Source organism: Culex pipiens, chromosome 2 (genome assembly GCF_016801865.2).
Source record: "Culex pipiens pallens isolate TS chromosome 2, TS_CPP_V2, whole genome shotgun sequence".
Classification (NCBI taxonomy): Eukaryota; Metazoa; Arthropoda; class Insecta; order Diptera; family Culicidae; genus Culex; species Culex pipiens.
Genome location: NC_068938.1, coordinates 185,134,719 through 185,148,439, shown reverse-complemented (window position 1 = coordinate 185,148,439; position 13,721 = coordinate 185,134,719). Strand labels below are relative to the sequence as shown.

The 13,721-nt window shown below is 32.4% G+C and overlaps 1 protein-coding gene across 2 annotated transcripts in view; it reads left to right on the top strand.

Annotated features, from left to right (window-relative positions):
* Nucleotides 1-9,164: 9,164 nt before the first annotated feature.
* The window catches only part of LOC120415362 (ATP-binding cassette sub-family A member 7), a 34,535-nt gene continuing 29,978 nt past the window's right edge, over nt 9,165-13,721 (top strand). Inside the window, exon 1 of one of the 2 annotated variants that reach the window (XM_052707173.1) lies at nt 9,165-9,407. The gene's annotated coding sequence lies outside the window, so the exon portion shown is untranslated. Of the gene's footprint in view, nt 10,011-13,721 lie in introns of both variants that reach the window. The other variant, XM_039576852.2, reaches the window with a different exon arrangement.

Genomic DNA, 13,721 nt, shown 5'->3' with positions numbered 1-13,721 from the left:
TTTTAGAATTTTAGAATTTTAGAATTTTAGAATTTTAGAATTTTAGAATTTTAGAATTTTAGAATTTTAGAATTTTAGAATTTTAGAATTTTAGAATTTTAGAATTTTAGAATTTTAGAATTTTAGAATTTTAGAATTTTAGAATTTTAGAATTTTAGAATTTTAGAATTTTAGAATTTTAGAATTTTAGAATTTTAGAATTTTAGAATTTTAGAATTTTAGAATTTTAGAATTTTAGAATTTTAGAATTTTAGAATTTTAGAATTTTAGAATTTTAGAATTTTAGAATTTTAGAATTTTAGAATTTTAGAATTTTAGAATTTTAGAATTTTAGAATTTTAGAATTTTAGAATTTTAGAATTTTAGAATTTTAGAATTTTAGAATTTTAGAATTTTAGAATTTTAGAATTTTAGAATTTTAGAATTTTAGAATTTTAGAATTTTAGAATTTTAGAATTTTAGAATTTTAGAATTTTAGAATTTTAGAATTTTAGAATTTTAGAATTTTAGAATTTTAGAATTTTAGAATTTTAGAATTTTAGAATTTTAGAATTTTAGAATTTTAGAATTTTAGAATTTTAGAATTTTAGAATTTTAGAATTTTAGAATTTTAGAATTTTAGAATTTCAGAATTTTAAAATTTTAGAATTTTAGAATTTTAGAATTTTAGAATTTTAGAATTTTAGAATTTTAGAATTTTAGAATTTTAGAATTTTAGAATTTTAGAATTTTAGAATTTTAGAATTTTAGAATTTTAGAATTTTAGAATTTTAGAATTTTAGAATTTTAGAATTTTAGAATTTTAGAATTTTAGAATTTTAGAATTTTAGAATTTTAGAATTTTAGAATTTTAGAATTTTAGAATTTTAGAATTTTAGAATTTTAGAATTTTAGAATTTTAGAATTTTAGAATTTTAGAATTTTAGAATTTTAGAATTTTAGAATTTTAAAATTTTAGAATTTTAGAATTTTAGAATTTTAGAATTTTAGAATTTTAGAATTTTAGAATTTTAGAATTTTAGAATTATAGAATTTTAGAATTTTAGAATTTTAGAATTTTAGAAGTTTAGAATTTTAGAATTTTAGAATTTTAGAATTTTAGAATTTTAGAATTTTAGAATTTTAGAATTTTAGAATTTTAGAATTTTAGAATTTTAGAATTTTACAATTTTACAATTTTACAATTTTACAATTTTACAATTTTACAATTTTACAATTTTAGAATTTTAGAATTTTAGAATTTTAGAATTTTAAAATTTTAGAATTTTAGAATTTTAGAATTTTAGAATTTTAGAATTTTAGAATTTTAGAATTTTAGAATTTTAGAATTTTAGAATTTTAGAATTTTAGAATTTTAGAATTTTAGAATTTTAGAATTTTAGAATTTTAGAATTTTAGAATTTTAGAATTTTAGAATTTTAGAATTTTAGAATTTTAGAATTTTAGAATTTTAGAATTTTAGAATTTTAGAATTTTAGAATTTTAGAATTTTAGAATTTTAGAATTTTACAATTTTACAATTTTACAATTTTACAATTTTACAATTTTACAATTTTACAATTTTACAATTTTACAATTTTAGAATTTTAGAATTTTAGAATTTTAGAATTTTAGAATTTTAGAATTTTAAAATTTTAGAATTTTAGAATTTTAGAATTTTAGAATTTTAGAATTTTAGAATTTTAGAATTTTAGAATTTTAGAATTTTAGAATTTTAGAATTTTAGAATTTTAGAATTTTAGAATTTTAGAATTTTAGAATTTTAGAATTTTAGAATTTTAGAATTTTAGAATTTTAGAAGTTTAGAATTTTAGAATTTTAGAATTTTAGAATTTTAGAATTTTAGAATTTTAGAATTTTAGAATTTTAGAATTTTAGAATTTTAGAATTTTAGAATTTTAGAATTTTAGAATTTTAGAATTTTAGAATTTTAGAATTTTAGAATTTTAGAATTTTAGAATTTTAGAATTTTAGAATTTTAGAATTTTAGAATTTTAGAATTTTAGAATTTTAGAATTTTAGAATTTTAGAATTTTAGAATTTTAGAATTTTAGAATTTTAGAATTTTAGAATTTTAGAATTTTAGAATTTTAGAATTTTAGAATTTTAGAATTTTAGAATTTTAGAATTTTAGAATTTTAGAATTTTAGAATTTTAGAATTTTAGAATTTTAGAATTTTAGAATTTTAGAATTTTAGAATTTTAGAATTTTAGAATTTTAGAATTTTAGAATTTTAGAATTTTAGAATTTTAGAATTTTAGAATTTTAGAATTTTAGAATTTTAGAATTTTAGAATTTTAGAATTTTAGAATTTTAGAATTTTAGAATTTTAGAATTTTAGAATTTTAGAATTTTAGAATTTTAGAATTTTAGAATTTTAGAATTTCAGAATTTTAAAATTTTAGAATTTTAGAATTTTAGAATTTTAGAATTTTAGAATTTTAGAATTTTAAAATTTTAGAATTTTAGAATTTTAGAATTTTAGAATTTTAGAATTTTAGAATTTTAGAATTTTAGAATTTTAGAATTTTAGAATTTTAGAATTTTAGAATTTTAGAAGTTTAGAATTTTAGAATTTTAGAATTTTAGAATTTTAGAATTTTAGAATTTTAGAATTTTAGAATTTTAGAATTTTAGAATTTTAGAATTTTAGAATTTTAGAATTTTAGAATTTTAGAATTTTAGAATTTTAGAATTTTAGAATTTTAGAATTTTAGAATTTTAGAATTTTAGAATTTTAGAACTTTAGATTTTTTTTCAGAATTTTAGAATCTTTTTAGAATTTTAGAATTTGGTTTGACTGAAGTTTTCATTTATGGTCGTCGTGCTAAAAAAAATCATCTCGAGCGAAATCGGCGGTTGAAAATTGGAATTGTCATGGTGCTTACCGGAATTTTCCGCCGTTGACTGATGAATCCCCCAATGTTATCCGTCGTTCTATCTTCGATCAGCTTCACGACTTCCACCAATTTCCGGCTGTCCGGTCGGTTGGTCGGGCGGTCCGTTCCCGGACGAGAGCTGTGCCTTCAGATTGAGTAGTTCCTTGGAGTAGTACTCCAAAGTCAGTCGATCCATCCATCGTCGTCGGATCAATCTTAAACTCGGTGCTCTCCTGCAGATTCTGCTGGCCGCGTCCGAAACTCTTCCGGCGGCCTTCTATTCGCCGAGGCTGTCTGCTTTGGCACTGCCGGCCGTCTTCCAGGAGGTGCAGAAGCTGTTCTGATTGGCGGATCTTGTCACTCACTAGCAGGCAGATTCTACTGAAAACGATGGCCAGTCGGAATCTGAGATTATTAACAAAACTCCCGAGTTGTGCTTTTGGCCACGCGGATGAGATACGGCAAACCTGCGACTGATTCAAAAACGTATTTTTTCGGAACACAGCGCGCACTTTGTTTTGGTTGGATTAAACTTGTGCGCTTGACAGACTGACAGATGCGTAACGCGCAAAACGTGCAATGCGCCGACAAGTATGCAACACGCATGTCGACACAACGAAGTATGTCGACGAAATTGAATACAATGTCGGCACATTCGATAACATTGTTTTCACATTTGATAACATTCGATTGTTAACGATTCCGTTGCAGAATGGTTTCAATTACGCGGACTGGATTTCTTTCCGTGTAACTACTATGATCATTTAACCACCCAAAGTCATTAAAAAATAGCGTCAAAAACAGTTCCCTAAAGGTTATTTCACTGACCTGCGTGGTCAACGACAATCGAAAACGAGTTAAAACTTTCTCACAGCTGTTCAAAGCTAAGGAGAAGAGTGTTGGAAAGGGGTGGATGAGATTTACAACAACAAAAAATCACCACGTGAAACAGGTTTCTAGCTGTTGATGGAATTTAAATTATAGTTAATGCTGAAGAGGGATTCCTTCAGCATTAAATATCATTGAATTGATTAGATTTTTTAAAATGTTGTCCAAAATAATGACAAACTGTTAATATGGGATTCACAAGTAAGCTCTGGAATTTCTTGCGAAAAAGGAACAAATAAATTATCAACACTGTCAAAATGTCTTCTGAGCCAACATCACCGAATTGTGAGGAATTATTTTTCAATGCCTGCAAGTCTTTATTGGCCAATCTACAGCAAGTTAACTCAACTTTGGACCACCTACTCATTCAGAATGAATCAGATTCCCATGAAAATGAAACAAATATTCTTCTATCATTAACTTTGACAACTCTTCTTGGACTCTTGGTACTACTAAGGTGAGTTTTTTTTATCCCTTTTCTTGTGTTGCTCCAGATTTATATAAAACTTTAAAATTTTCTTTCAGTCTGCTAAACTTTGTATTCAAGAAGTTCAACTTATCGGATTTTTTGCCACTTAAAACTAACCAGCAAGAATCAATGTTCAATCGAAACTATCAACAATTGAAGCGAAAATTCAACGTACTGGATTCACTCAATAAGAACAATTTAAAGCGCTCGAGAACGTTGTGCAGAAAATGCTCGAAAATATCGCTGAGACATCGCAAATTCACCACAAAGCGTCAACTCGACAGTGCTGAGCCTCAAGAGCAACAAAATACGCCACTGGACATAACACTGGATGATACGATTACTCCTGATGCTCCCGAAATTATAAGTCAATTGATGCCCAAATTCGTTTCAACTGAAGAATTGTTACAGATCAAACGTTGCGGTGATGGAGTAAGGAAAAGTTGCTGAAGGATTCCATGAATTATAAAACCATAAATCTAGATTGATTTTTTTTAGGTTTTGTAATGAAACAATTGATTAGATAAATATTTCAAAAGACAACAAATTTCACACATAATAATGCGTGAAGTCATAAATCATGTCAAAAAATGCACTGTATTGAAATTCAATTCAAAGAATTTCATTTTATTTTTCAAAAGATCATATCTCAAAATCTTGTTAATAGATAAATCTTGAATCACCATTTTTGAAAAAAATAAATACGCAGAACATCCCGAAAACGATTGATTAATATTTTCAGCTATGAGCTATGTATTCAGCTGCGTTTTAAAAATGTTTCAGTATCTTTAATTTAACTAACAAATCAAAGTTCTTATGCAACGTGGCGAGCTAAATATTGGTTCAGCCATGCCAGCGATATAATTTTTCGGAAAATGTATTTTTGTATTAAACATAATCTAGATATTCAAAAGATAATCGGAACTCTTTTGATCTGGATATGCTGGTTTGAGGTGGAATCGTTGAATATTGTTTTCAATTTAAATTTGTAATCATTTTAACTTTTTTCCCAAACTTAACTATTTTTGAGATGTATTCCCCCAAATTTCAAAAGAAGTTATGTTTGGGAGAAAAAGTTATAAAGACTACACATTTAAATTGAAAACAATATTCAACGATTCCACCTCAAACCAGAATATTCAGATCAAAAGTGTTCCGATTATCTTTTGAATATCGAGAACAATAAGGCTATTGCAAATATATTCTAAAAATTTATGTCGCCACTTTTTTTTTAAATCCACAGTAAAAATCAAGGATAAAAAATATTTTTCTTTTTTTTTCAAAAAAAAATCATCAGAATTTCATATTAACAAACAGCATAATTTAATCAGTTTAAAAGAAGTTGAAGTTTTTAAAATTTAAGATTGCAAAACATCTGTATATCTTTAAAAAAATAAATTAATTGTCGTATTCTGGGTTTGTAAAAGCATCATCATTTTTTGAAGGATAAAAGGATAACTGGAGTTTTTTTTTTTTTTAAGTCCAATAAACCAAATTTTCAGTTTTTGCTTTTTGGGTGTTTTTTTTATACCCCTGACTCAAGGCGGTTTCAAAAACACCCATAAAGCAAAAACTTGAATTTTGGTTTATTGGACCTTTAAAAAAACTCCAGATAAGAAGAAATTACCTTTAAGTGAAGTGAAACATTAAGAACGAGTCCACGAGCAAAGCATACCCATCTTGCATCGACTCGCATATAAAATTAGTAACTGGTCAAAATATGAGCACTCTAGGTCAACGGGAAGTGCGGCAAAATGGGACACAAAGTTAGAAGGTTCTAAATCGTTAAAAATCCTAAAAGGGCTTTAACTTAGGCAAAATTCAATTTGATTTCAAAATTCATAAAGCATCTGAAAGGGCTTAAAAAATGCAGCAAAATACAGGGTGAAGCATCCCAATTGGTTAAATTTAAAGGGAGTTATTGGCATTTTAGTGAAAAAAAGCACATTTTTCAAACTCAAATAAAAAGGTGTTCCATCCAGATATCAACTCGATTCGACCAGCAGCTGTTAGGGGATATCTGTGACTACCATCTGATATTGAGAACGCTTTGAGTAAGGCAGTTTAACATATTAAATAGACACTTTTTCTCTATGTTGTTTTTTTTTGGTTCTAAATTTATGTTCGGGGGACCCCTTAGATCCCATTTTCTGGTTATAATTTAATCATATTCGTGTTTCTGAGACAATTTCACAATAGAAACATGCAAAAAATCAAAAAAATCAAACACGCACAATATGTTTATTTTCCACACAATATGTTTATTGATCCACTTTTTAGGTTTGACTTGTTTGATACACATTTTACTTTTCATTTTGGACATTTTGAAGAAAAAAATGGACGAAAATGGTTTCTGCTCAAACCTAGGAGTCCAAAGGCTTGAAAGGGAAGAGCACCCGAACCTATTTTTACTCCAAGGAACCATCCACTCCAGGGTTCGAACTGACGAACTTTGGATTGCGAGTCCAACCGCCGCCAGCGATTCCACCGGAGCAGGCTTGGTTTGGTGTGTTGTGTGTAAAAACAGCATGGAGACAACTCCTCATTTGGAATGAATTAGCTGCCTAACATCAACCAAGGCCGGGACCGAAGTTTTACCACAGAGAACAGATGTACATCTTTGTTCTAACTTGTGTGTAAACCGTGTTAACTAAAAAAATGCGTTGCATACAATCTTGCATCAAAGAAATTAGAGTGTGCAGGATACGCTTGGCGGCGCCACCGTCGCGGCTGAGAATACTTGACTTAACAATCAAAAAGGCTCAATAATTTCGAAAGGAAATAAATGTTAACCTCGTTTAAATATAAAATTTACTTCTGTATAATTCCAGTTGACTAAAAATAATGCAAAAATGCATTAACATTAACGAAAACATAACAAAAAATTCATTCAAACATGATTTTTCAAGCGACAACTTAAAATAGTCCCTTTATACATGTTATGTCCGATTTCGTTTTGTTTACCTTCTTTGGCGCGTAAAATTGCAACCCTCTGATGAAGGACAGTCAGACATTGGTCTGATGTCGTTCGTACGGAATGTTTTATGCAGTGATTAGATGGTCCAACGTTCTGCTACTGTAGGCCATCATGATTTTGGAAGTGGCGCTATCTAGGCGGATGGTGCACACCCTAGCTCTTTTCAACGTATTTTGGTTTGAATTTTTACACACGTTTTTCAATGCTGTTTGTTCAATGATATACATCTGTTCTCTGTGGTTTTACTTCCCCATCCGATGGAGCAGATGGGAATCAAACCCATGATCTTCCGCTTACGAAGCGGACAGCTTACCAATTCGTTCAAGCATGCTGCCTGATATTAAGAATTTTATTTACTGGAAGGAAATCAACTAAAATTCAATTCGGTAGATGCATGCTCCATGTTCAAGAAGCTCAAATTAATTATACTTTGACGAAACTTAAGCGTTTACTGACATCAACTCCAAAAATGTCGAATTGTGTTTTTGTTGATTTCAAACAAAATTTCTATCGCTATAATTTAATTTGGTTGAAAGAAAACAACTACATACCCACACAGCAACTTTCTTTCACTGAAATTCAGTAAAAATTTACTGAAATCTGCACTACTGAATCTTCAGCAAGTTTTTCAGTAAATAGTAAATTGCTGAAACTTCAGTTTTCTGAAACCAATCAGGATGACAGATGGTAAACTGGATTTTCAGTAAGTTTGAAAATGTCAAAATGACGTAAGAAATGCTGAATTTTCAGCAATCGAAGATCTGTCAAACTGAACTGAAATTTCAGTAAATAAAGACTTGTCAAATAAAACTGAATTTTCAGTAATTGATAAGCTGTCAAATTGAACTGAATTTTCAGTAAGCCCGAATTGTCAGACAATACTGAATTTTCAGTAATTCTTAACTGTCAAACTGAACTGTGTCTTCAGCTAATCCGGTTCCCGGTACTCCAGTGAAACCCGGATAATGGCAAATTACGGAATTCGGAGCAAGTCCAGCTTTTTTTCGCTGGCTACTTTTTCGTTTTCGCGTGGAAGAAAAGTGAAAAAAAGAGAAATGGTCAGCCAGTTCTACAAAAGATCGCGTAACAGATAGTCCTAAGAACAATAAAAATGCCTTTATTTATTACTATATACGATTGCCAAACACAAAAAACAACAGGAATCCACTTCCGGCCGCAGCGAAACTGAGAACCGATTTTGTTCGGACGTGGATCAAAACTCGACTTCCAACGGCACGCTTCGAGAACAAACTAAAATGGCAACCAAATAGACTGGCAGAGCAAATGTCAGAAACATAAATAGACTGACAGGAATGTTACTGATTTTCAGTAAATTTGATACGGTTTACTGATTTTCAGTAATTTCAAAAGACGAATGCTGAATTTCAGTAAAAATAGGATTACTGAAAATTTTCAGTAAACTTATTTACTGAAAACGAACATCAGAATTTGGTGTGCAACAACTCGATAAGAACCACCATCCAAACCTGCTTAAATTCTTCCTACAACAACTCGTCAAACATACACACAGCCACAGCGCGCCCACCACAAACCCGTTCACGATGTAATAAATAAATCTAGGTCTCTGAACCCTCTAACCTTGCAGCATCACGCCACATCAAGAATAGCGCATAGGAAAAGACTTTTACTACCATCAGTCACACTCACACCACCACGATTTAGCCGCTCGCAAAACGCTCAATGGTTACGACGCGCCACAACCTACCACAACATGGCTAGTCGAAGAAGCAAGCACATGTTCTACCACTTAACTCACCTGTGTCTGTAGTAGTATGGCCACTTAAGCCACCGATCGGCAGCATGTTTACATCTCCAAAAAAGCTCAACTGCTCGAATTGCGCTCACCGCGCGCGCGTTCCGTTCCTCTCCCGTTTCGAGCAGCTCAGCGAGGTGAGTTTTCCTCGATCGCGAGCGCGATCCTCGCTCAGTCTCGTGCCAGCCGTTGTCCACGTCGGACGCCTTTCTCCCTAGTAGTCTAGCTTTGCCCCGTGAACCGTCGCCGGAGCTTTCGCGGAAGTAATTTAAAGTGATCGAACGGAATTTGCGCGTGCTGCTCTTCTTCTTGCGTGGAATAATCTAATTTAAAGCTCGCGGCGATTGTTTTGCTCAATTTCGAGCGGGCGCGCGCTCGTGAGCGCGATTTGTATTGGTTTCGCGTGTTTAGTGTCTGAGGTGGGTAACGTGTACGTTTTTTGAAGAAAGAAAAAATACTGAATCAACACAAGTGGTAGCAGTGGTGGTGGTGGTGGTGGTGATCAGCATAGTTTTCACCAGCGCAATTATCGAAGCTAATTTTTTTTTGTACGAAAAAAACGTGATTATCTCTCGGGTTGGTCTGAGCCGTTTGCAAGATCATTTAGCAATACCTACGTGGGTCTGTATCGGGTTGTTGTGGATCTGCAGTGGATTGCAGCGCAGCGTTTGCTGACGTGAAGTATGTTGCAACACTGCATTGGTCTGGTGCAGCAGTGCAGTATTGAGAAAGCATTGACCAGCTAGACTAAGCTAGCGCCGAAGCAACTAGTGGTGAAAGTTAGTGCGATAGAGAGAGACGAAGATACGTGTCCAAAACCGGAAACCTTGCAAGTGTCTTAGTGTTGATCGTGAAAGCCCTCTAGGTCTCTTCCGTAAGTGCTCACGGCTAAAGGTCGAATCGAAGTGCTCGAACCCATCAATCAGTGACCCTCACAGCAAAAAAAAACAGAGAAGCAGAACTGTAGGACGTGACGGCAAGTCACAGAATCCATCTCGTCAAAGCAGAAGGTGAACCAAAAGGTACAGAATGCTTCCAAGAAGCATGATCATGTGTGCATGTAATGCACCTTAGCTTGCGTCAATGACGCTCAAAGTGGGGTTTCGCATGGCTAAACGGTGTTTTGATTGGGTTTCTCAATTGAGCAATTACATGATTTGACGAAATTTTTAAAGAGTACCTGCACATTGACATTGACCACCAGGATCGCATTTCTGGACGTAAACCTACACTCAAAGGTGGCGATAATTACGTGGCTACGTGCTGTGATCGTGTGTGTAGATTCTTGCCGATCACTCCCTTCCCAAGTGCCAGATGGGTAAACATTGCGGCTCGAGTTTGACGTGTCATCTTCATCTCCGAATGATACTGCCTTCTGAATGACTTACATTTAGCCTTCGGAACTCTGAGAACCTGAGGTGTGAATGATGTCAATTTGGGAAAACGGCAGTTTCCGGCATTGCTTTGGAGATGATTAGCACAAATTTGAGTTCTTTGAATTGCCAGTGCCATTAGAATGCAGTTATTTTAAAATCCATCTTTCCGAAAATACTTTCCAATTATCATGCAAGCATTGCCAAAGCACTCTACCCTAATAAGCAACTGAATAAACGAACTGATATTGGTTCGTCTCTACAAATAACAAAAAAAAATAATAATAGACTACAAAAAAAAAATGTACTACACAAGTCGTCATTTTTGATGTTGATGTCATTGAACGCTTCAGTTTCATCAAGGTATGATAGATTTGGGCTCCCTAAATACGCTTCAATCCACAGAATTAAAATTTAGCGAATTCCCAGCCATTAAATAACATTGTAAATTTCGAGTATAAATGCACCTTCTTATAAGCAACCATGCGCACCCTTATTTTTACTACCCGAACATATAAACATGGGTGCGCCTGGTTGCTTAATATGATTCCATACCTTTTATACCCGAAATTAACAATTTTGTTTATTGGCAGGAAATCCAATAAAATTTAATTCTGTTGATTGGAGAATGCTCAAGGAACCCAAATCTATCATACCTTGACGAAACTGAAACATTTACTCACATCAACATAAAAAGTGAGTTGTGTTATGCTATATTGATAACTTTTGGAGATATTTTTTACTCGGTTTATGTTTTCTGATAAGCGGTGTGTATAAATGAAGAAGTTATATACATCACTGATGATGAATCCGCAGTTTATTTTGCCATATCTTGTGACAGAAGAGCAAAGACATCCTCTTCATTAAAAACATAAAAAATTTTTATATCTCGAGTTTTTTTTTAATAGTTCCTATGAACATATGAAAGACAATAGTTTATAGAATATGTCACTTATGGGCAATTTGAATTACTTCTTGAATCTGACATAGGCCAGGCAAAACTTCATGACTTATCATAATATTCCTTTAAGTAGTAAGAAACAATTTAATATACCGAATTTTCCCCAATCTATTCAATCAACATTTTGTTCAATTTTTAATGCAAATTAGTAGGAAACTTTTTAACCCTTTTGAAATGTTTGGATTGATTTTGAATTTTCTAAAAACAGCCCAGACTCGACTACCCGAAAGCCTTGGAAAATTTCACTTCGGAAATCGAATCTCGAAAATAAACCTAACTATGACCCCAAAACTGCCCCTGATCGCGTAAATGTCCCATATGCATTTTCATCGATTTCGATTTATTGATGCAGTTTGGTTCAAAACTGTGTGCTCTTTCAAAAGAGCCAGGAGGAAATCCATTTTTTTCACGAAAACTTAACACGTCGCCTTATGTATGGGACAAACTTCAAAAGCGTATTTTTCAGCTTGCTGTTTTTGTATATGGGACATTTATGCGAACATGGGCAGTAAAGTACTCTAAAGTGATTTGCTGCTGAAAAATCAAGTTTTGCAACGAGTTCCATACAACATTGTTTGCAATTCCAAAAAAACACACACTGAGTGAAATTTTATGTCAAATTTTCATGTATTTTGTCAATAAATCGTTTAAATCAAAAAAATGTTGAAAAGTGTTTCTTTTCGAAACAAGTGCTAAAAAGTTCAACTTTTCAGCACCCATTTGAGTGCTGATAAGTAGAACTTTTCAGCTTTTATTTTGAAAAGTGTTGCTATTCGATTCTGTTATTTTTGGTACAGAAAAGTAGGCTATTGCGTCGTTCAAGAATGACAGGAAAAGTAAGTAGTTTCACGACAAATTGCAAAAAATGCATTTTCACTCCATTCAATTTTGATTAAAATGGGGTCGTAGAAACCCGAATTCAATGTTGAACATAAGAAAATTTAAAAAAAAAAACGTATTTCAGTAAAAAACATGTTTTCCTATAAGAAGTAGCATGCGAGGAGGCGCATGGTAAAATTTTTTTACACGCTCCATACATATGTGACAATTGTTTACGAGAGGATTACGGATGGGCCCTAAACACTCTCTCTTTGCTCTCCCTCTCACGCTCTCACTCCAATATCGGGTAGTACAGCGAATGGTTCAGAGAGATCGATTTCGTTGAGCCGCTCAAAGCTGACTGAAAAAAGGCTTGCGATCGGCTTTACTTTGATCATTTAAGAAATTGGTTAAAATCAATTATATCAATAATATTATGCCCTTTTGTTGTTCACATAACATCAAAGCCTATTTGACGGCAAACTGGTGTAGTACAGACCAAGTGAGCGCCACACTAGTGTTCGTTTAGGCTCTCTTCTCTCTGAGCATATTCGTGGGTGACTCGGGATGACGGACGGAGTAGGAAAAAAATCACGATTGATCTAGCCGATGGCAGTCGGCGTATCGTGTTCGCTCTCGAATGGATGCGCGCTCTAGTCGGCAAAGATTCGTTCGGTGATGAGTGAGTGATTTTTGATCTTTGCTTGTTGGGCAAACAAGGGATGAAAGCTGTCTTCGTTGGTCATATTCGTTGGTTATTTTTACTAGTTATTCAAGCTTTTCACTATGCGTTCAAATAATTCGTTTTTGGAAGATTTTTCATCAAATGGTTAATTATAAGTAATAATTATTTGGTCACGTTTCTGGAAATTTCAACCCAGCGTAAAAGATTGTTAGTAGGGCAGAGTAGTCATCAATGAGACACGGGTAACAATGATAAAATGGCTCTCACAAGACGTAGTTTCAATCAATCAGGCTCATATTTGGGGAAAGGTGTGTCTACTAGATACACGTCTGCCATAATTGTGGCTTTGGTTATGGATGCTCCCTTGTAAAGTTATTCATACATGTTTGATTCACCCCAGAATCAAGTAAATTACATTTTCGCTCATAGGCTGCCATTAACACAAAAACTAATATTTCTCCAAATTTCTTTCATCATTTTACAAGGCATGAGTGGGGCTACAATGTCCTTTTATTGAGTTTGACCAAAATTTAGAATATACCCAGAATCCAGGGCTGTCTCATTGTTCCCCACTCTCTTCTACCCATGAGTAACAATGAGACACTTTGATTTTTCTTCATTAAACTTTTCAAAATCTGTGGAAATCTTTCAAAACATGAATTGGAAGTGATTTTTGGCATATTTATTGAGTTTGAACTTCATTTGACCAAAAATATAAAGTTATTTGATAAAATATATGGATTTTACAAAATTTGAATACTTTTTAGTATAACTTTTGTAAATTGAAGTTTCATGTTGACAAAATTGCTTGAAAATATTCAAAGCAAGTCACCTGCAATGGAACAATATAAAAGCATGATGTTTTACTAGAAAAGTATTGATTTTTGTAGAATGT